Source organism: Hyla sarda, unplaced genomic scaffold (genome assembly GCF_029499605.1).
Source record: "Hyla sarda isolate aHylSar1 unplaced genomic scaffold, aHylSar1.hap1 scaffold_874, whole genome shotgun sequence".
Classification (NCBI taxonomy): Eukaryota; Metazoa; Chordata; class Amphibia; order Anura; family Hylidae; genus Hyla; species Hyla sarda.
The window spans coordinates 104,487-127,973 of record NW_026610902.1 but is presented as its reverse complement, the minus strand read 5'-3'; the positions used below and the strand labels follow the sequence as shown (position 1 = coordinate 127,973).

The 23,487-nt window shown below is 52.1% G+C and overlaps 1 protein-coding gene across 1 annotated transcript in view; it reads right to left on the bottom strand.

Annotated features, from left to right (window-relative positions):
• The window catches only part of ABCC10 (ATP binding cassette subfamily C member 10), a gene marked incomplete at its 3' end in the record, with an annotated part of 112,257 nt that overhangs the window by 22,149 nt on the left and 66,621 nt on the right, over nt 1–23,487 (bottom strand).

The window sequence follows — 23,487 nt, the reverse complement described above, 5'->3', positions numbered from 1 at the left end:
ACACAGTACAGGTATAGGGGGCGCTCCTACCACACAACAGTACACAGTACAGGTATAGGGGGCGCTCTTACCACACAACAGTACACAGTACAGGTATAGGGGGCGCTCTTACCACACAACAGTACACGGTGCAGGTATAGGGGGCGCTCTTACCACACAACAGTACACAGTACAGGTATAGGGGGCGCTCTTACCACACAACAGTACACGGTACAGGTATAGGGGGCGCTCTTACCACACAACAGTACACAGTGCAGGTATAGGGGGCGCTCTTACCACACAACAGTACACAGTACAGGTATAGGGGGCGCTCTTATCACACAACAGTACACAGTACAGGTATAGGGGGCGCTCTTACCACACAACAGTACACAGTACAGGTATAGGGGGCGCTCTTACCACACAACAGTACACAGTACAGGTATAGGGGGCGCTCTTACCACACAACAGTACACAGTACAGGTATAGGGGGCGCTCTTACCACACAACAGTACACAGTGCAGGTATAGGGGGCGCTCTTACCACACAACAGTACACAGTACAGGTATAGGGGGCGCTCTTACCACACAACAGTACACAGTACATAGGGGGCGCTCTTACCACACAACAGTACACAGTACATAGGGGGCGTTCTTACCACACAACAGTACACAGTACAGGTATAGGGGGCGCTCTTACCACACAACAGTACACAGTACAGGTATAGGGGGCGCTCTTACCACACAACAGTACACAGTGCAGGTATAGGGGGCGCTCTTACCACACAACAGTACACAGTACATAGGGGGCGCTCTTACCACACAACAGTACACAGTACATAGGGGGCGTTCTTACCACACAACAGTACACAGTACAGGTATAGGGGGCGCTCTTACCACACAACAGTACACAGTACATAGGGGGCGCTCTTACCACACAACAGTACACAGTACATAGGGGGCGTTCTTACCACACAACAGTACACAGTACAGGTATAGGGGGCGCTCTTACCACACAACAGTACACAGTACAGGTATAGGGGGCGCTCTTACCAGACAAGAGTACACAGTGCAGGTATAGGGGGCGCTCTTACCACACAACAGTACACAGTACAGGTATAGGGGGCGCTCTTATCACACAACAGTACACAGTGCAGGTATAGGGGGCGCTCTTACCACACAACAGTACACAGTACAGGTATAGGGGGCGCTCTTACCACACAACAGTACACAGTACAGGTATAGGGGGCGCTCTTACCACACAACAGTACACAGTACAGGTATAGGGGGCGCTCTTACCACACAACAGTACACAGTGCAGGTATAGGGGGCGCTCTTACCACACAACAGTACACAGTACAGGTATAGGGGGCGCTCTTACCACACAACAGTACACAGTGCAGGTATAGGGGGCGCTCTTACCACACAACAGTACACAGTGCAGGTATAGGGGTCGCTTTTACCACACAACAGTACACAGTACAGGTATAGGGGGCGCTCTTACCACACAACAGTAGACAGTGCAGGTATAGGGGGCGCTCTTACCACACAACAGTACACAGTACAGGTATAGGGGGCGCTCTTACCACACAACAGTAGACAGTGCAGGTATAGGGGGCGCTCTTACCACACAACAGTACACAGTACAGGTATAGGGGGCGCTCTTACCACACAACAGTACACAGTACAGGTATAGGGGGCGCTCTTACCACACAACAGTACACAGTACAGGTATAGGGGGCGCTCTTACCACACAACAGTACACAGTACAGGTATAGGGGGCGCTCTTACCACACAACAGTACACAGTACAGGTATAGGGGGCGCTCTTACCACACAACAGTACACGGTGCAGGTATAGGGGGCGCTCTTACCACACAACAGTACACGGTACAGGTATAGGGGGCGCTCTTACCACACAACAGTACACAGTACAGGTATAGGGGGCGCTCTTACCAGACAAGAGTACACAGTGCAGGTATAGGGGGCGCTCTTACCACACAACAGTACACAGTACAGGTATAGGGGGCGCTCTTACCACACGACAGTACACAGTACATAGGGGGCGCTCTTACCACACAACAGTACACAGTGCAGGTATAGGGTGCGCTCTTACCACACAACAGTACACAGTACAGGTATAGGGGGCGCTCTTACCACACAACAGTACACAGTACAGGTATAGGGGGCGCTCTTATCACACAACAGTACACAGTACAGGTATAGGGGGCGCTCTTACCACACAACAGTACACGGTGCAGGTATAGGGGGCGCTCTTACCACACAACAGTACACGGTACAGGTATAGGGGGCGCTCTTACCACACAACAGTACACAGTGCAGGTATAGGGGGCGCTCTTACCACACAACAGTACACAGTACAGGTATAGGGGGCGCTCTTACCACACAACAGTACACAGTACAGGTATAGGGGGCGCTCTTACCACACAACAGTACACAGTACAGGTATAGGGGGCGCTCTTACCACACAACAGTACACAGTGCAGGTATAGGGGGCGCTCTTACCACACAACAGTACACAGTACAGGTATAGGGGGCGCTCTTACCACACAACAGTACACGGTGCAGGTATAGGGGGCGCTCTTACCACACAACAGTACACAGTACAGGTATAGGGGGCGCTCTTACCACACAACAGTACACAGTACAGGTATAGGGGGCGCTCTTACCACACAACAGTACACGGTACAGGTATAGGGGGCGCTCTTACCACACAACAGTACACAGTGCAGGTATAGGGGGCGCTCTTACCACACAACAGTACACAGTACAGGTATAGGGGGCGCTCTTACCACACAACAGTACACAGTGCAGGTATAGGGGGCGCTCTTACCACACAACAGTACACAGTACAGGTATAGGGGGCGCTCTTACCACACAACAGTACACAGTACAGGTATAGGGGGCGCTCTTACCACACAACAGTACACAGTACAGGTATAGGGGGCGCTCTTACCATACAACAGTACACAGTGCAGGTATAGGGGGCGCTCTTACCACACAACAGTACACAGTACAGGTATAGGGGGCGCTCTTACCACACAACAGTACACAGTACAGGTATAGGGGGCGCTCTTACCACACAACAGTACACAGTACAGGTATAGGGGGCGCTCTTACCACACAACAGTACACAGTACAGGTATAGGGGGCGCTCTTACTCCACAACAGTACACAGTACAGGTATAGGGGGCGCTCTTACCACACAACAGTACACAGTACAGGTATAGGGGGCGCTCTTACCACACAACAGTACACAGTACAGGTATAGGGGGCGCTCTTACCACACAACAGTACACAGTGCAGGTATAGGGGGCGCTCTTACCACACAACAGTACACAGTACAGGTATAGGGGGCGCTCTTACTCCACAACAGTACACAGTACAGGTTTAGGGGGCGCTCTTACCACACAACAGTACACAGTACAGGTATAGGGGGCGCTCTTACCACACAACAGTACACAGTGCAGGTATAGGGGGCGCTCTTACCATACAACAGTACACAGTGTAGGTATAGGGGGCGCTCTTACCACATAACAGTACACAGTAAAGGTATAGGGGGCGCTCTTACCACACAACAGTACACAGTGTAGGTATAGGGGGCGCTCTTACCACACAACAGTACACGGTGTAGGTATAGGGGGTGCTCTTACCACACAACAGTACACAGTACAGGTATAGGGGGCGCTCTTACCACACAACAGTACACGGTACAGGTATAGGGGGCGCTCTTACCACACAACAGTACACAGTACAGGTATAGGGGGCGCTCTTACCACACAACAGTACACAGTACAGGTATAGGGGGCGCTCTTACCACACAACAGTACACAGTGCAGGTATAGGAGGCGCTCTTACCACACAACAGTACACAGTACAGGTATAGGGGGCGCTCTTACCACACAACAGTACACAGTGCAGGTATAGGGGGCGCTCTTACCACACAACAGTACACGGTACAGGTATAGGGGGCGCTCTTACCACACAACAGTACACAGTGCAGGTATAGGGGGCGCTCTTACCACACAACAGTACACAGTGCAGGTATAGGGGGCGCTCTTACCACACACCAGTACATGGTACAGGTATAGGGGGCGCTCTTACCACACAACAGTATACAGTACAGGTATAGGGGGCGCTCTTACCACACAACAGTACACGGTGTAGGTATAGGGGGCGCTCTTACCACACAACAGTACACGGTGCAGGTATAGGGGGCGCTCTTATCACACGACAGTACACAGTACATAGGGGGCGCTCTTACCACACAACAGTACACAGTGCAGGTATAGGGTGCGCTCTTACCACACAACAGTACACAGTACAGGTATAGGGGGCGCTCTTACCACACAACAGTACACAGTACAGGTATAGGGGGCGCTCTTATCACACAACAGTACACAGTACAGGTATAGGGGGCGCTCTTACCACACAACAGTACACAGTGCAGGTATAGGGGGCGCTCTTACCACACAACAATACACAGTGCAGGTATAGGGGGCGCTCTTACCACACACCAGTACACGGTGTAGGTATAGGGGGCGCTCTTACCACACAACAGTACACGGTGTAGGTATAGGGGGCGCTCTTACCACACAACAGTACACAGTACAGGTATAGGGGGCGCTCTTACCACACAACAGTACACAGTGCAGGTATAGGGGGCGCTCTTACCACACAACAGTACACAGTACAGGTATAGGGGGCGCTCTTACCACACAACAGTACACAGTGCAGGTATAGGGGGCGCTCTTACCACACAACAGTACACAGTACAGGTATAGGGGGCGCTCTTACCACACAGCAGTACACAGTGCAGGTATAGAGGGCGCTCTTACCACACAACAGTACACAGTGCAGGTATAGGGGGCGCTCTTACCACACAACAGTACACAGTACAGGTATAGGGGGCGCTCTTACCACACAACAGTACACAGTACAGGTATAGGGGGCGCTCTTACCACACAACAGTACACAGTGCAGGTATAGGGGGCGCTCTTACCACACACCAGTACATGGTACAGGTATAGGGGGTGCTCTTACCACACAACAGTACATAGTACAGGTATAGGGGGCGCTCTTACCACACAACAGTACACAGTGCAGGTATAGGGGGCGCTCTTACCACACAACAGTACACAGTGCAGGTATAGGGGGCGCTCTTACCACACAACAGTACACGGTGCAGGTATAGGGGGCGCTCTTACCACACAACAGTACACAGTGCAGGTATAGGGGGCGCTCTTACCACACAACAGTACACGGTGCAGGTATAGGGGGCGCTCTTACCACACGACAGTACACAGTACATAGGGGGCGCTCTTACCACACAACAGTACACAGTGCAGGTATAGGGTGCGCTCTTACCACACAACAGTACACAGTACAGGTATAGGGGGCGCTCTTACCACACAACAGTACACAGTACAGGTATAGGGGGCGCTCTTACCACACAACAGTACACAGTGCAGGTATAGGGGGCGCTCTTACCACACAACAGTACACGGTACAGGTATAGGGGGCGCTCTTACCACACAACAGTACACGGTACAGGTATAGGGGGCGCTCTTACCACACAACAGTACACAGTGCAGGTATAGGGGGCGCTCTTACCACACAACAGTACACAGTGCAGGTATAGGGGGCGCTCTTACCACACAACAGTACACAGTACAGGTATAGGGGGCGCTCTTACCACACAACAGTACACAGTGCAGGTATAGGGGGCGCTCTTACCACACAACAGTACACAGTGCAGGTATAGGGGGCGCTCTTACCACACAACAGTACACAGTGCAGGTATAGGGGGCGCTCTTACCACACAACAGTACACAGTACAGGTATAGGGGGCGCTCTTACCACACAACAGTACACAGTGCAGGTATAGGGGGTGCTCTTACCACACAACAGTACACAGTACAGGTATAGGGGGCGCTCTTACCACACAACAGTACACAGTACAGGTATAGGGGGCGCTCTTACCACACAACAGTACACAGCACAGGTATAGGGGGCGCTCTTACCACACAACAGTACACGGTACAGGTATAGGGGGCGCTCTTACCACACAACAGTACACAGTACAGGTATAGGGGGCGCTCTTACCACACAACAGTACACAGTGCAGGTATAGGGGGCGCTCTTACCACACAACAGTACACGGTACAGGTATAGGGGGCGCTCTTACCACACAACAATACACAGTGCAGGTATAGGGGGCGCTCTTACCACACAACAGTACACAGTACAGGTATAGGGGGCGCTCTTACCACACAACAGTACACAGTACAGGTATAGGGGGCGCTCTTACCACACAACAGTACACAGTACAGGTATAGGGGGCGCTCTTACCACACAACAGTACACGGTACAGGTATAGGGGGCGCTCTTACCACACAACAGTACACAGTGCAGGTATAGGGGGCGCTCTTACCACACAACAGTACACAGTGCAGGTATAGGGGGTGCTCTTACCACACAACAGTACACAGTGCAGGTATAGGGGGGCGCTCTTACCACACAACAGTACACAGTACAGGTATAGGGGGCGCTCTTATCACACAACAGTACACAGTACAGGTATAGGGGGCGCTCTTACCACACAACAGTACACAGTGCAGGTATAGGGGGCGCTCTTACCACACAACAGTACATAGTACAGGTATAGGGGGCGCTCTTACCACACAACAGTACACAGTACAGGTATAGGGGGCGCTCATACTCCACAACAGTACACAGTACAGGTATAGGGGGCGCTCTTACCACACAACAGTACACAGTACAGGTATAGGGGGCGCTCTTACCACACAACAGTACACAGTGCAGGTATAGGGGGCGCTCTTACCACACAACAGTACACAGTACAGGTATAGGGGGCGCTCTTACCACACAACAGTACACAGTACAGGTATAGGGGGCGCTCTTACCACACAACAGTACACAGTGCAGGTATAGGGGGCGCTCTTACTCCACAACAGTACACAGTACAGGTATAGGGGGCGCTCTTACCACACAACAGTACACAGTACAGGTATAGGGGGCGCTCTTACCACACAACAGTACACAGTGCAGGTATAGGGGGGCGCTCTTACTCCACAACAGTACACAGTACAGGTATAGGGGGCGCTCTTACCACACAACAGTACACAGTGCAGGTATAGGGGGCGCTCTTACCACACAACAGTACACAGTGCAGGTATAGGGGGCGCTCTTACCACACAACAGTACACAGTACAGGTATAGGGGGTGCTCTTACCACACAACAGTACACAGTGCAGGTATAGGGGGCGCTCTTACCACACACCAGTACATGGTACAGGTATAGGGGGGCGCTCTTACCACACAACAGTACACAGTACATAGGGGGCGCTCTTACCACACAACAGTACACGGTGTAGGTATAGGGGGCGCTCTTACCACACAACAGTACACGGTGCAGGTATAGGGGGCGCTCTTACCACACAACAGTACACGGTGTAGGTATAGGGGGCGCTCTTACCACACAACAGTACACGGTGCAGGTATAGGGGGCGCTCTTACCACACGACAGTACACAGTACATAGGGGGCGCTCTTACCACACAACAGTACACAGTACAGGTATAGGGTGTGCTCTTACCACACAACAGTACACAGTGCAGGTATAGGGGGCGCTCTTACCACACAACAATACACAGTGCAGGTATAGGTGGCGCTCTTACCACACACCAGTACACGGTGTAGGTATAGGGGGCGCTCTTACCACACAACAGTACACGGTGTAGGTATAGGGGGCGCTCTTACCACACAACAGTACACAGTACAGGTATAGGGGGCGCTCTTACCACACAACAGTACACAGTGCAGGTATAGGGGGCGCTCTTACCACACAACAGTACACAGTACAGGTATAGGGGGCGCTCTTACCACACAACAGTACACAGTGCAGGTATAGGGGGCGCTCTTACCACACAACAGTACACAGTACATAGGGGGTGCTCTTACCACACAACAGTACACAGTACAGGTATAGGGGGCGCTCTTACCACACAACAGTACACAGTGCAGGTATAGGGGGTGCTCTTACCACACAACAGTACACAGTACAGGTATAGGGGGCGCTCTTACCACACAACAGTACACAGTACAGGTATAGGGGGCGCTCTTACCACACAACAGTACACAGTGCAGGTATAGGGGGCGCTCTTACCACACAACAGTACACGGTGTAGGTATAGGGGGCGCTCTTACCACACAACAGTACACAGTACAGGTATAGGGGGCGCTCTTACCACACAACAGTACACAGTACAGGTATAGGGGGCGCTCTTACCACACAACAGTACACAGTGCAGGTATAGGGGGCGCTCTTACCACACAACAGTACACAGTGCAGGTATAGGGGGCGCTCTTACCACACAACAGTACACAGTGCAGGTATAGGGGGCGCTCTTACCACACAACAGTACACAGTACAGGTATAGGGGGCGCTCTTACCACACAACAGTACACAGTACAGGTATAGGGGGCGCTCTTACCACACAACAGTACACAGTACAGGTATAGGGGGCGCTCTTACCACACAACAGTACACAGTACAGGTATAGGGGGCGCTCTTACCACACAGCAGTGCACAGTGCAGGTATAGGGGGCGCTCTTACCACACAACAGTACACAGTACAGGTATAGGGGGCGCTCTTACCACACAACAGTACACAGTGCAGGTATAGGGGGCGCTCTTACCACACAACAGTACACAGTACAGGTATAGGGGGCGCTCTTACCACACAGCAGTACACAGTGCAGGTATAGGGGTCGCTCTTACCACACAACAGTACAGGTATAGGGGGCGCTCTTACCACACAACAGTACACAGTACAGGTATAGGGGGCGCTCTTACCACACAACAGTACACAGTGCAGGTATAGGGGGCGCTCTTACCACACAACAGTACACGGTGCAGGTATAGGGGGCGCTCTTACCACACGACAGTACACAGTACATAGGGGGCGCTCTTACCACACAACAGTACACAGTGCAGGTATAGGGTGCGCTCTTACCACACAACAGTACACAGTACAGGTATAGGGGGCGCTCTTACCACACAACAGTACACAGTACAGGTATAGGGGGCGCTCTTACCACACAACAGTACACAGTGCAGGTATAGGGGGCGCTCTTACCACACAACAGTACACGGTACAGGTATAGGGGGCGCTCTTACCACACAACAGTACACAGTACAGGTATAGGGGGCGCTCTTACCACACAACAATACACAGTGCAGGTATAGGGGGCGCTCTTACCACACAACAGTACACAGTACAGGTATAGGGGGCGCTCTTACCACACAACAATACACAGTGCAGGTATAGGGGGCGCTCTTACCACACACCAGTACACGGTGTAGGTATAGGGGGCGCTCTTACCACACAACAGTACACAGTACAGGTATAGGGGGCGCTCTTACCACACACCAGTACACGGTGTAGGTATAGGGGGCGCTCTTACCACACAACAATACACAGTGCAGGTATAGGGGGCGCTCTTACCACACACCAGTACACAGTGCAGGTATAGGGGGCGCTCTTACCAAACAACAGTACACAGTACAGGTATAGGGGGCGCTCTTACCACACAACAGTACACAGTACAGGTATAGGGGGCGCTCTTATCACACAACAGTACACAGTACAGGTATAGGGGGCGCTCTTACCACACAACAGTACAAGGTGTAGGTATAGGGGGCGCTCTTACCACACAACAGTACACAGTACAGGTATAGGGGGCGCTCTTACCACACAACAGTACAAGGTGTAGGTATAGGGGGCGCTCTTACCATACAACAGTACACGGTACAGGTATAGGGGGCGCTCTTACCACACAACAGTACACAGTGCAGGTATAGGGGGCGCTCTTACCACACAACAGTACATAGTACAGGTATAGGGGGCGCTCTTACCACACAACAGTACACGGTGCAGGTATAGGGGGCGCTCTTACCACACAACAGTACACGGTGCAGGTATAGGGGGCGCTCTTACCACACAACAGTACACAGTACAGGTATAGGGGGCGCTCTTACCACACAACAGTACACAGTGCAGGTATAGGGGGCGCTCTTACCACACAACAGTACACAGTACAGGTATAGGGGGCGCTCTTACCACACAACAGTACACGGTGCAGGTATAGGGGGCGCTCTTACCACACAACAGTACACAGTACAGGTATAGGGGGCGCTCTTACCACACAACAGTACACAGTGTAGGTATAGGGGGCGCTCTTACCACACAACAGTACACAGTACAGGTATAGGGGGCGCTCTTACCACACAACAGTACACAGTGCAGGTATAGGGGTCGCTCTTACCACACAACAGTACACAGTGCAGGTATAGGGGGCGCTCTTACCACACAACAGTACACAGTACAGGTATAGGGGGTGCTCTTACCACACAACAGTACACAGTACAGGTATAGGGGGCGCTCTTACCACACAGCAGTACACAGTGCAGGTATAGGGGGCGCTCTTACCACACAACAGTACACAGTACAGGTATAGGGGCGCTCTTACCACACAACAGTACACAGTACAGGTATAGGGGGCGCTCTTACCACACAACAGTACACAGTGCAGGTATAGGGGGCGCTCTTACCACACAACAGTACACAGTGCAGGTATAGGGGGCGCTCTTACCACACAACAGTACACAGTACAGGTATAGGGGGCGCTCTTACCACACAACAGTACACGGTACAGGTATAGGGGGCGCTCTTACCACACAGCAGTACACAGTGCAGGTATAGGGGGCGCTCTTACCACACAACAGTACACAGTGCAGGTATAGGGGGCGCTCTTACCACACAACAGTACACAGTACAGGTATAGGGGGCGCTCTTACCACACAACAGTACACAGTGCAGGTATAGGGGGCGCTCTTACCACACAACAGTACACGGTACAGGTATAGGGGGCGCTCTTACCACACAACAGTACACAGTACAGGTATAGGGGGCGCTCTTACCACACGACAGTACACAGTACAGGTATAGGGGGCGCTCTTACCACACAACAGTACACAGTACAGGTATAGGGGGCGCTCTTACCACACAACAGTACACAGTACAGGTATAGGGGGCGCTCTTACCAAACAACAGTACACAGTGCAGGTATAGGGGGCGCTCTTACCACACAACAGTACACAGTACAGGTATAGGGGGCGCTCTTACCACACAACAGTACACGGTGTAGGTATAGGGGGCGCTCTTACCACACAACAGTACACAGTACAGGTATAGGGGGCGCTCTTACCACACAACAGTACACAGTACAGGTATAGGGGGCGCTCTTACCACACAACAGTACACAGTACAGGTATAGGGGGTGCTCTTACCACACAACAGTACACAGTACATAGGGGGCGCTCTTACCACACAACAGTACACAGTGCAGGTATAGGGGGCGCTCTTACCACACAACAATACACAGTACAGGTATAGGGTGCGCTCTTACCACACAACAGTACACAGTACATAGGGGGCGCTCTTACCACACAACAGTACACAGTACAGGTATAGGGGGCGCTCTTACCACACAACAGTACACAGTACAGGTATAGGGGGCGCTCTTACCACACAACAATACACAGTACAGGTATAGGGTGCGCTCTTACCACACAACAGTACACAGTACAGGTATAGGGGGCGCTCTTATCACACAACAGTACACGGTACAGGTATAGGGGGCGCTCTTACCACACAACAGTACACAGTACAGGTATAGGGGGCGCTCTTACCACACAACAGTACACAGTACAGGTATAGGGGGCGCTCTTACCACACAACAGTACACAGTGCAGGTATAGGGGGCGCTCTTACCACACAACAGTACACAGTACAGGTATAGGGGGCGCTCTTACTCCACAACAGTACACAGTGCAGGTATAGGGGTCGCTCTTACCACACAACAGTACACAGTACAGGTATAGGGGGCGCTCTTACCACACAACAGTACACAGTGCAGGTATAGGGGGCGCTCTTACCACACAACAGTACACAGTACAGGTATAGGGGGCGCTCTTACCACACAGCAGTACACAGTGCAGGTATAGGGGGCGCTCTTACCACACAACAGTACACGGTACAGGTATAGGGGGCGCTCTTACCACACAACAGTACACAGTGCAGGTATAGGGGGCGCTCTTACCACACAACAGTACATGGTGCAGGTATAGGGGGCGCTCTTACCACACAACAGTACACAGTGCAGGTATAGGGGGCGCTCTTACCACACAACAGTACACGGTGCAGGTATAGGGGGCGCTCTTACCACACGACAGTACACAGTACAGGTATAGGGGGCGCTCTTACCACACAACAGTACACAGTACATAGGGGGCGCTCTTACCACACAACAGTACACAGTGCAGGTATAGGGTGCGCTCTTACCACACAACAGTACACAGTACAGGTATAGGGGGCGCTCTTACCACACAACAGTACACAGTACAGGTATAGGGGGCGCTCTTACCACACAGCAGTACACAGTACAGGTATAGGGGGCGCTCTTACCACACAGCAGTACACAGTGCAGGTATAGGGGGCGCTCTTACCACACAACAGTACACGGTACAGGTATAGGGGGCGCTCTTACCACACAACAGTACACAGTGCAGGTATAGGGGGCGCTCTTACCACACAACAGTACATGGTGCAGGTATAGGGGGCGCTCTTACCACACAACAGTACACAGTGCAGGTATAGGGGGCGCTCTTACCACACAACAGTACACGGTGCAGGTATAGGGGGCGCTCTTACCACACGACAGTACACAGTACATAGGGGGCGCTCTTACCACACAACAGTACACAGTGCAGGTATAGGGTGCGCTCTTACCACACAACAGTACACAGTACAGGTATAGGGGGCGCTCTTACCACACAACAGTACACAGTACAGGTATAGGGGGCGCTCTTACCACACAACAGTACACAGTACAGGTATAGGGGGCGCTCTTACCACACAACAGTACACGGTACAGGTATAGGGGGCGCTCTTACCACACAACAGTACACAGTGCAGGTATAGGGGGCGCTCTTACCACACAACAGTACACAGTACAGGTATAGGGGGCGCTCTTACCACACAACAATACACAGTGCAGGTATAGGGGGCGCTCTTACCACACAACAGTACACAGTACAGGTATAGGGGGCGCTCTTACCACACAACAGTACACAGTACAGGTATAGGGGGCGCTCTTACCACACAACAGTACACAGTACAGGTATAGGGGGCGCTCTTACCACACAACAGTACACGGTACAGGTATAGGGGGCGCTCTTACCACACAACAGTACACAGTACAGGTATAGGGGGCGCTCTTACCACACAACAGTACACAGTACAGGTATAGGGGGCGCTCTTACCACACAACAGTACACAGTACAGGTATAGGGGGCGCTCTTACCACACAACAGTACACGGTACAGGTATAGGGGGCGCTCTTACCACACAACAGTACACAGTACAGGTATAGGGGGCGCTCTTACAACACAACAGTACACAGTGCAGGTATAGGGGGTGCTCTTACCACACAACAGTACACAGTGCAGGTATAGGGGGCGCTCTTACCACACAACAGTACACAGTACAGGTATAGGGGGCGCTCTTACCACACAACAGTACACGGTACAGGTATAGGGGGCGCTCTTACCACACAACAGTACACAGTACAGGTATAGGGGGCGCTCTTACCACACAACAGTACACAGTGCAGGTATAGGGGGTGCTCTTACCACACAACAGTACACAGTGCAGGTATAGGGGGCGCTCTTACCACACAACAGTACACAGTACAGGTATAGGGGGCGCTCTTATCACACAACAGTACACAGTACAGGTATAGGGGGCGCTCTTACCACACAACAGTACACAGTGCAGGTATAGGGGGCGCTCTTACCACACAACAGTACATAGTACAGGTATAGGGGGCGCTCTTATCACACAACAGTACACAGTGCAGGTATAGGGGGCGCTCTTACCACACAACAGTACACAGTACAGGTATAGGGGGCGCTTTTACCACACAACAGTACACAGTACAGGTATAGGGGGCGCTCTTACTCCACAACAGTACACAGTACAGGTATAGGGGGCGCTCTTACCACACAACAGTACACGGTGTAGGTATAGGGGGCGCTCTTACCACACAACAGTACACAGTGCAGGTATAGGGGGCGCTCTTACTCCACAACAGTACACAGTACAGGTATAGGGGGCGCTCTTACCACACAACAGTACACAGTACAGGTATAGGGGGCGCTCTTACCACACAACAGTACACAGTGCAGGTATAGGGGGCGCTCTTACTCCACAACAGTACACAGTGCAGGTATAGGGGGCGCTCTTACCACACAACAGTACACAGTGCAGGTATAGGGGGCGCTCTTACCACACAACAGTACACAGTACAGGTATAGGGGGTGCTCTTACCACACAACAGTACACAGTGCAGGTATAGGGGGCGCTCTTACCACACAACAGTATACAGTACAGGTATAGGGGGCGCTCTTACCACACAACAGTACACGGTGTAGGTATAGGGGGCGCTCTTACCACACAACAGTACACGGTGCAGGTATAGGGGGCGCTCTTACCACACGACAGTACACAGTACATAGGGGGCGCTCTTACCACACAACAGTACACAGTGCAGGTATAGGGTGCGCTCTTACCACACAACAGTACACAGTACAGGTATAGGGGGCGCTCTTACCACACAACAGTACACAGTACAGGTATAGGGGGCGCTCTTACCACACAACAGTACACAGTGCAGGTATAGTGGGCGCTCTTACCACACAACAATACACAGTGCAGGTATAGGGGGCGCTCTTACCACACACCAGTACACGGTGTAGGTATAGGGGGCGCTCTTACCACACAACAGTACACGGTGCAGGTATAGGGGGCGCTCTTACCACACAACAGTACACAGTACAGGTATAGGGGGCGCTCTTACCACACAACAGTACACAGTGCAGGTATAGGGGGCTCTCTTACCACACAACAGTACACAGTACAGGTATAGGGGGCGCTCTTACCACACAACAGTACACAGTGCAGGTATAGGGGGCGCTCTTACCACACAACAGTACACAGTACATAGGGGGCGCTCTTACCACACAACAGTACACAGTACAGGTATAGGGGGCGCTCTTACTCCACAACAGTACACAGTACAGGTATAGGGGGCGCTCTTACCACACAACAGTACACAGTACAGGTATAGGGGGCGCTCTTACCACACAACAGTACACAGTACAGGTATAGGGGGCGCTCTTACCACACAACAGTACACAGTACAGGTATAGGGGTCGCTCTTACCATACAACAGTACACAGTGCAGGTATAGGGGGCGCTCTTACCACACAACAGTACACAGTATAGGTATAGGGGGCGCTCTTACCACATAACAGTACACAGTGCAGGTATAGGGGGTGCTCTTACCACACAACAGTACACAGTACAGGTATAGGGGGCGCTCTTACCACACAACAGTACACAGTACAGGTATAGGGGGCGCTCTTACCACACAACAGTACACAGTGCAGGTATAGGGGGCGGTCTTACCACACGACAGTACACAGTACAGGTATAGGGGGCGCTCTTACCACACAACAGTACACAGTGCAGGTATAGGGGGCGCTCTTACCACACAACAGTACACAGTACAGGTATAGGGGGCGCTCTTACCACACAACAGTACACAGTGCAGGCATAGGGGGCGCTCTTACCACACAACAGTACACGGTACAGGTATAGGGGGCGCTCTTACCACACAACAGTACACAGTACAGGTATAGGGGGCGCTCTTACCACACAACAGTACACAGTGCAGGTATAGGGGGCGCTCTTACCACACAACAGTACATGGTACAGGTATAGGGGGTGCTCTTACCACACAACAGTACATGGTACAGGTATAGGGGGCGCTCTTACCAGACAAGAGTACACAGTGCAGGTATAGGGGACGCTCTTACCACACAACAGTACATGGTACAGGTATAGGGGGCGCTCTTACCACACAACAGTACACGGTACAGGTATAGGGGGCGCTCTTACCACACAACAGTACACAGTACAGGTATAGGGGGCGCTCTTACCACACAACAGTACACAGTGCAGGTATAGGGGGCGCTCTTACCACACAACAGTACATGGTACAGGTATAGGGGGCGCTCTTACCACACAACAGTACACGGTACAGGTATAGGGGGCGCTCTTACCACACAACAGTACACAGTACAGGTATAGGGGGCGCTCTTACCACACAACAGTACACAGTACAGGTATAGGGGGCGCTCTTACCATACAACAGTACACAGTGCAGGTATAGGGGGCGCTCTTACCACACAACAGCACACAGTACAGGTATAGGGGGCGCTCTTACCACACAACAGTACACAGTGCAGGTATAGGGGGCGCTCTTACCACACAACAGTACATAGTACAGGTATAGGGGGCGCTCTTACCACACAACAGTACACAGTGCAGGTATAGGGGGCGCTCTTACCACACAACAGTACACAGTACAGGTATAGGGGGCGCTCTTACCACATAACAGTACACAGTGCAGGTATAGGGGGCGCTCTTACCACACAACAGTACACAGTACAGGTATAGGGGGCGCTCTTACCACACAACAGTACACAGTACAGGTATAGGGGGCGCTCTTACCACACAACAGTACACAGTACAGGTATAGGGGGCGCTCTTACCACACAACAGTACACAGTGCAGGTATAGGGGGTGCTCTTACCACACAACAGTACACAGTGCAGGTATAGGGGGCACTCTTACCACACAACAGTACACAGTACAGGTATAGGGGGCGCTCTTACCACACAACAGTACACGGTGCAGGTATAGGGGGCGCTCTTACCACACAACAGTACACAGTACAGGTATAGGGGGCGCTCTTACCACACAACAGTACACAGTACATAGGGGGCGCTCTTACCACACAACAGTACACAGTGCAGGTATAGGGGGCGCTCTTACCACACAACAGTACACAGTGCAGGTATAGGGGGCGCTCTTACCACACAACAGTACACGGTACAGGTTTAGGGGGCGCTCTTACCACACAACAGTACACAGTACAGGTATAGGGGGCGCTCTTACCACACAACAGCACACAGTACAGGTATAGGGGGCGCTCTTACCACACAACAGTACAAGGTGCAGGTATAGGGGGCGCTCTTACCACACAACAGTACAAGGTGCAGGTATAGGGGGCGCTCTTACCACACAACAGTACAAGGTGCAGGTATAGGGGGCGCTCTTACCACACAACAGTACACGGTGCAGGTATAGGGGGCGCTCTTACCACACAACAGTACACGGTGCAGGTATAGGGGGCGCTCTTACCACACAACAGTACACAGTACAGGTATAGGGGGCGCTCTTACCACACAACAGTACACAGTACAGGTATAGGGGGCGCTCTTACCACACACCAGTACATGGTACAGGTATAGGGGGCGCTCTTACCACACAACAGTACACAGTACAGGTATAGGGGGCGCTCTTACCACACAACAGCACACAGTACAGGTATAGGGGGCGCTCTTACCACACAACAGTACACAGTACAGGTATAGGGGGCGCTCTTACCACACAACAGTACACGGTGCAGGTATAGGGGGCGCTCTTACCACACAACAGTACACGGTACAGGTATAGGGGGCGCTCTTACCACACAACAGTACACAGTGCAGGTATAGGGGGCGCTCTTACCACACAACAGTACACAGTGCAGGTATAGGGGGCGCTCTTACCACACAACAGTACACAGTACAGGTATAGGGGGCGCTCTTACCACACAACAGTACACAGTGCAGGTATAGGGGGCGCTCTTACCACACAACAGTACACAGTACAGGTATAGGGGGCGCTCTTACCACACAACAGTACACAGTGCAGGTATAGGGGGCGCTCTTACCACACAACAGTACACAGTACAGGTATAGGGGGCGCTCTTATCACACAACAGTACACAGTACAGGTATAGGGGGCGCTCTTATCACACAACAGTACACAGTACAGGTATAGGGGGCGCTCTTACCACACAACAGTACACAGTGCAGGTATAGGGGGCGCTCTTATCACACAACAGTACACAGTACAGGTATAGGGGGCGCTCTTATCACACAACAGTACACAGTGCAGGTATAGGGGGCGCTCTTACCACACAGCAGTACACAGTGCAGGTATAGGGGGCGCTCTTACCACACAACAGTACACAGTACAGGTATAGGGGGCGCTCTTACCACACAACAGTACACAGTACAGGTATAGGGGGCGCTCTTACCACACAACAGTACACAGTACAGGTATAGGGGGCGCTCTTACCACACAACAGTACACAGTGCAGGTATAGGGGGCGCTCTTACCACACAACAGTACACAGTGCAGGTATAGGGGGCGCTCTTACCACACAACAGTACACAGTACAGGTATAGGGGGCGCTCTTACCACACAACAGTACACAGTACAGGTATAGGGGGCGCTCTTACCACACAACAGCACACAGTACAGGTATAGGGGGCGCTCTTACCACACAACAGTACACAGTACAGGTATAGGGGGCGCTCTTACCACACAACAGTACACAGTACAGGTATAGGGGGCGCTCTTACCACACAACAGTACACAGTACAGGTATAGGGGGCGCTCTTACCACACAACAGTACACAGTACAGGTATAGGGGGCGCTCTTACCACACAACAGCACACAGTACAGGTATAGGGGGCGCTCTTACCACACAACAGTACACAGTACAGGTATAGGGGGCGCTCTTACCACACAACAGTACACAGTACAGGTATAGGGGGCGCTCTTACCACACAACAGTACACAGTACAGGTATAGGGGGCGCTCTTACCACACAACAGTACACGGTGCAGGTATAGGGGGCGCTCTTACCACACAACAGTACACAGTACAGGTATAGGGGGCGCTCTTACCACACAACAGTACACAGTACAGGTATAGGGGGCGCTCTTACCACACAACAGTACACAGTACAGGTATAGGGGGTGCTCTTACCACACAACAGTACACAGTACAGGTATAGGGGGCGCTCTTATCACACAACAGTACACGGTGCAGGTATAGGGGGCGCTCTTACCACACAACAGTACACAGTGCAGGTATAGGGGGCGCTCTTACCACACAACAGTACACAGTGCAGGGATAGGGGGCGCTCTTACCACACAACAGTACACAGTGCAGGTATAGGGGGCGCTCTTACCACACAACAGTACACAGTACAGGTATAGGGGGCGCTCTTATCACACAACAGTACACAGTACAGGTATAGGGGGCGCTCTTATCACACAACAGTACACGGTGCAGGTATAGGGGGCGCTCTTACCACACAACAGTACACAGTACAGGTATAGGGGGCGCTCTTACCACACAACAGTACACAGTGCAGGTATAGGGGGCGCTCTTACCACACAACAGTACAGGTATAGGGGGCGCTCTTACCACACAACAGTACACAGTGCAGGTATAGGGGGCGCTCTTACCACACAACAGTACACAGTACAGGTATAGGGGGCGCTCTTACCACACAACAGTACACAGTACAGGTATAGGGGGCGCTCTTACCACACAACAGTACACAGTACAGGTATAGGGGGTGCTCTTACCACACAACAGTACACAGTGCAGGTATAGGGGGCGCTCTTACCACACAACAGTACACAGTACAGGTATAGGGGGCGCTCTTATCACACAACAGTACACAGTACAGGTATAGGGGGCGCTCTTATCACACAACAGTACACGGTGCAGGTATAGGGGGCGCTCTTACCACACAACAGTACACAGTACAGGTATAGGGGGCGCTCTTACCACACAACAGTACACAGTACAGGTATAGGGGGCGCTCTTACCACACAACAGTACACAGTACAGGTATAGGGGGCGCTCTTACCACACAACAGTACACAGTGCAGGTATAGGGGGCGCTCTTACCACACAACAGTACACGGTACAGGTATAGGGGGCGCTCTTACCACACAACAGTACACAGTGCAGGTATAGGGGGCGCTCTTATCACACAACAGTACACAGTACAGGTATAGGGGGCGCTCTTACCACACAACAGTACACAGTACAGGTATAGGGGGCGCTCTTACCACACAACAGTACACAGTGCAGGTATAGGGGGCGCTCTTACCACACAACAGTACACAGTGCAGGTATAGGGGGCGCTCTTACGACACAACATTACACAGTGCAGGTATAGGGGGCGCTCTTACCACACAACAGTACACAGTGCAGGTATAGGGGGCGCTCTTACCACACAACAGTACACGGTACAGGTTTAGGAGGCGCTCTTACCACACAACAGTACACAGTACAGGTATAGGGGGCGCTCTTACCACACAACAGTACACAGTACAGGTATAGGGGGCGCTCTTACCACACAACAGTACACAGTGCAGGTATAGGGGGCGCTCTTACCACACAACAGTACACAGTACAGGTATAGGTGGCGCTCTTACCACACAACAGTACACGGTGCAGATATAGGGGGCGCTCTTACCACACAACAGTACACAGTACAGGTATAGGGGGCGCTCTTACCACACAACAGTACACAGTACATAGGGGGCGCTCTTACCACACAACAGTACACAGTACATAGGGGGTGCTCTTACCACACAACAGTACACAGTGCAGGTATAGGGGGCGCTCTTACCACACAGCAGTACACAGTACAGGTATAGGGGGCGCTCCTACCACACAACAGTACACAGTACAGGTATAGGGGGCGCTCCTACCACACAACAGTACACAGTACAGGTATAGGGGGCGCTCTTACCACACAGCAGTACACAGTACAGGTATAGGGGGCGCTCTTACCACACAACAGTACACAGTGCAGGTATAGGGGGCGCTCTTACCACACAACAGTACACAGTGCAGGTATAGGGGGCGCTCTTACCATACAACAGTACACAGTGCAGGTATAGGGGGCGCTCTTACCACACAACAGTACAGGTATAGGGGGCGCTCTTACCACACAACAGTACACAGTACAGGTATAGGGGGCGCTCTTACCACACAACAGTACACAGTACAGGTATAGGGGGCGCTCTTACCACACAACAATACACAGTACAGGTATAGGGGGCGCTCTTACCACACAACAGTACACAGTGCAGGTATAGGGGGCGCTCTTACCATACAACAGTACACAGTGCAGGTATAGGGGGCGCTCTTACCACACAACAGTACAGGTATAGGGGGCGCTCTTACCACACAACAGTACACAGTACAGGTATAGGGGGCGCTCTTACCACACAACAGTACACGGTACAGGTATAGGGGGCGCTCTTACCACACAACAGTACACAGTGCAGGTATAGGGGGCGCTCTTACCACACAACAGTACACAGTGCAGGTATAGGGGGCGCTCTTACCACACAACAGTACACAGTACAGGTATAGGGGGCGCTCTTACCACACAACAGTACACAGTACAGGTATAGGGGGCGCTCTTACCACACAACAGTACACAGTACAGGTATAGGGGGCGCTCTTACCACACAACAGTACACAGTACAGGTATAGGGGGCGCTCTTACCACACAACAGTACACGGTGTAGGTATAGGGGGCGCTCTTACCACACAACAGTACACAGTACAGGTATAGGGGGCGCTCTTATCACACAACAATACACAGTACAGGTATAGGGGGCGCTCTTACCAAACAACAGTACACAGTACAGGTATAGGGGGCGCTCTTACCACACAACAGTACACAGTACAGGTATAGGGGGCGCTCTTACCACACAACAGTACACAGTGCAGGTATAGGGGGCGCTCTTACCACACAACAGTACACAGTGCAGGTATAGGGGGCGCTCTTATCACACAACAGTACACAGTGCAGGTATAGGGGGCGCTCTTACCACACAACAGTACACAGTGCAGGTATAGGGGGCGCTCTTACCACACAACAGTACACAGTACAGGTATAGGGGGCGCTCTTATCACACAACAGTACACAGTACAGGTATAGGGGGCGCTCTTATCACACAACAGTACACAGTACAGGTATAGGGGGCGCTCTTACCACACAACAGTACACAGTACAGGTATAGGGGGCGCTCTTATCACACAACAGTACACAGTGCAGGTATAGGGGGCGCTCTTACCACACAACAGTACACAGTGCAGGTATAGGGGGCGCTCTTACCACACAACAGTACACAGTACAGGTATAGGGGGCGCTCTTACCACACAACAGTACACGGTGTAGGTATAGGGGGCGCTCTTACCACACAACAGTACACAGTGCAGGTATAGGGGGCGCTCTTACCACACAACAGTACACAGTGCAGGTATAGGGGGCGCTCTTACCACACAACAGTACACAGTACATAGGGGGCGCTCTTACCACACAACAGTACACAGTACAGGTATAGGGGGCGCTCTTACCACACAACAGTACACAGTGCAGGTTTAGGGGGCGCTCTTACCACACAACAGTACACAGTACAGGTATAGGGGGCGCTCTTACCACACAACAGTACACAGTACAGGTATAGGGGGCGCTCTTACCACACAACAGTACACAGTACAGGTATAGGGGGCGCTCTTACCACACAACAGTACACGGTGTAGGTATAGGGGGCGCTCTTACCACACAACAGTACACAGTACAGGTATAGGGGGCGCTCTTATCACACAACAATACACAGTACAGGTATAGAGGGCGCTCTTACCAAACAACAGTACACAGTACAGGTATAGGGGGCGCTCTTATCACACAACAGTACACAGTACAGGTATAGGGGGCGCTCTTACCACACAACAGTACACAGTGCAGGTATAGGGGGCGCTCTTACCACACAACAGTACACAGTACAGGTATAGGGGGCGCTCTTACCAAACAACAGTACACAGTACAGGTATAGGGGGCGCTCTTACCACACAACAGTACACAGTACAGGTATAGGGGGCGCTCTTACCACACAACAGTACACAGTGCAGGTATAGGGGGCGCTCTTACCACACAACAGTACACAGTGCAGGTATAGGGGGCGCTCTTACCACACAACAGTACACAGTGCAGGTATAGGGGGCGCTCTTACCACACAACAGTACACAGTACAGGTATAGGGGGCGCTCTTATCACACAACAGTACACAGTACAGGTATAGGGGGCGCTCTTATCACACAACAGTACACAGTACAGGTATAGGGGGCGCTCTTACCACACAACAGTACACAGTACAGGTATAGGGGGCGCTCTTATCACACAACAGTACACAGTGCAGGTATAGGGGGCGCTCTTACCACACAACAGTACACAGTGCAGGTATAGGGGGCGCTCTTACCACACAACAGTACACAGTACAGGTATAGGGGGCGCTCTTACCACACAACAGTACACGGTGTAGGTATAGGGGGCGCTCTTAC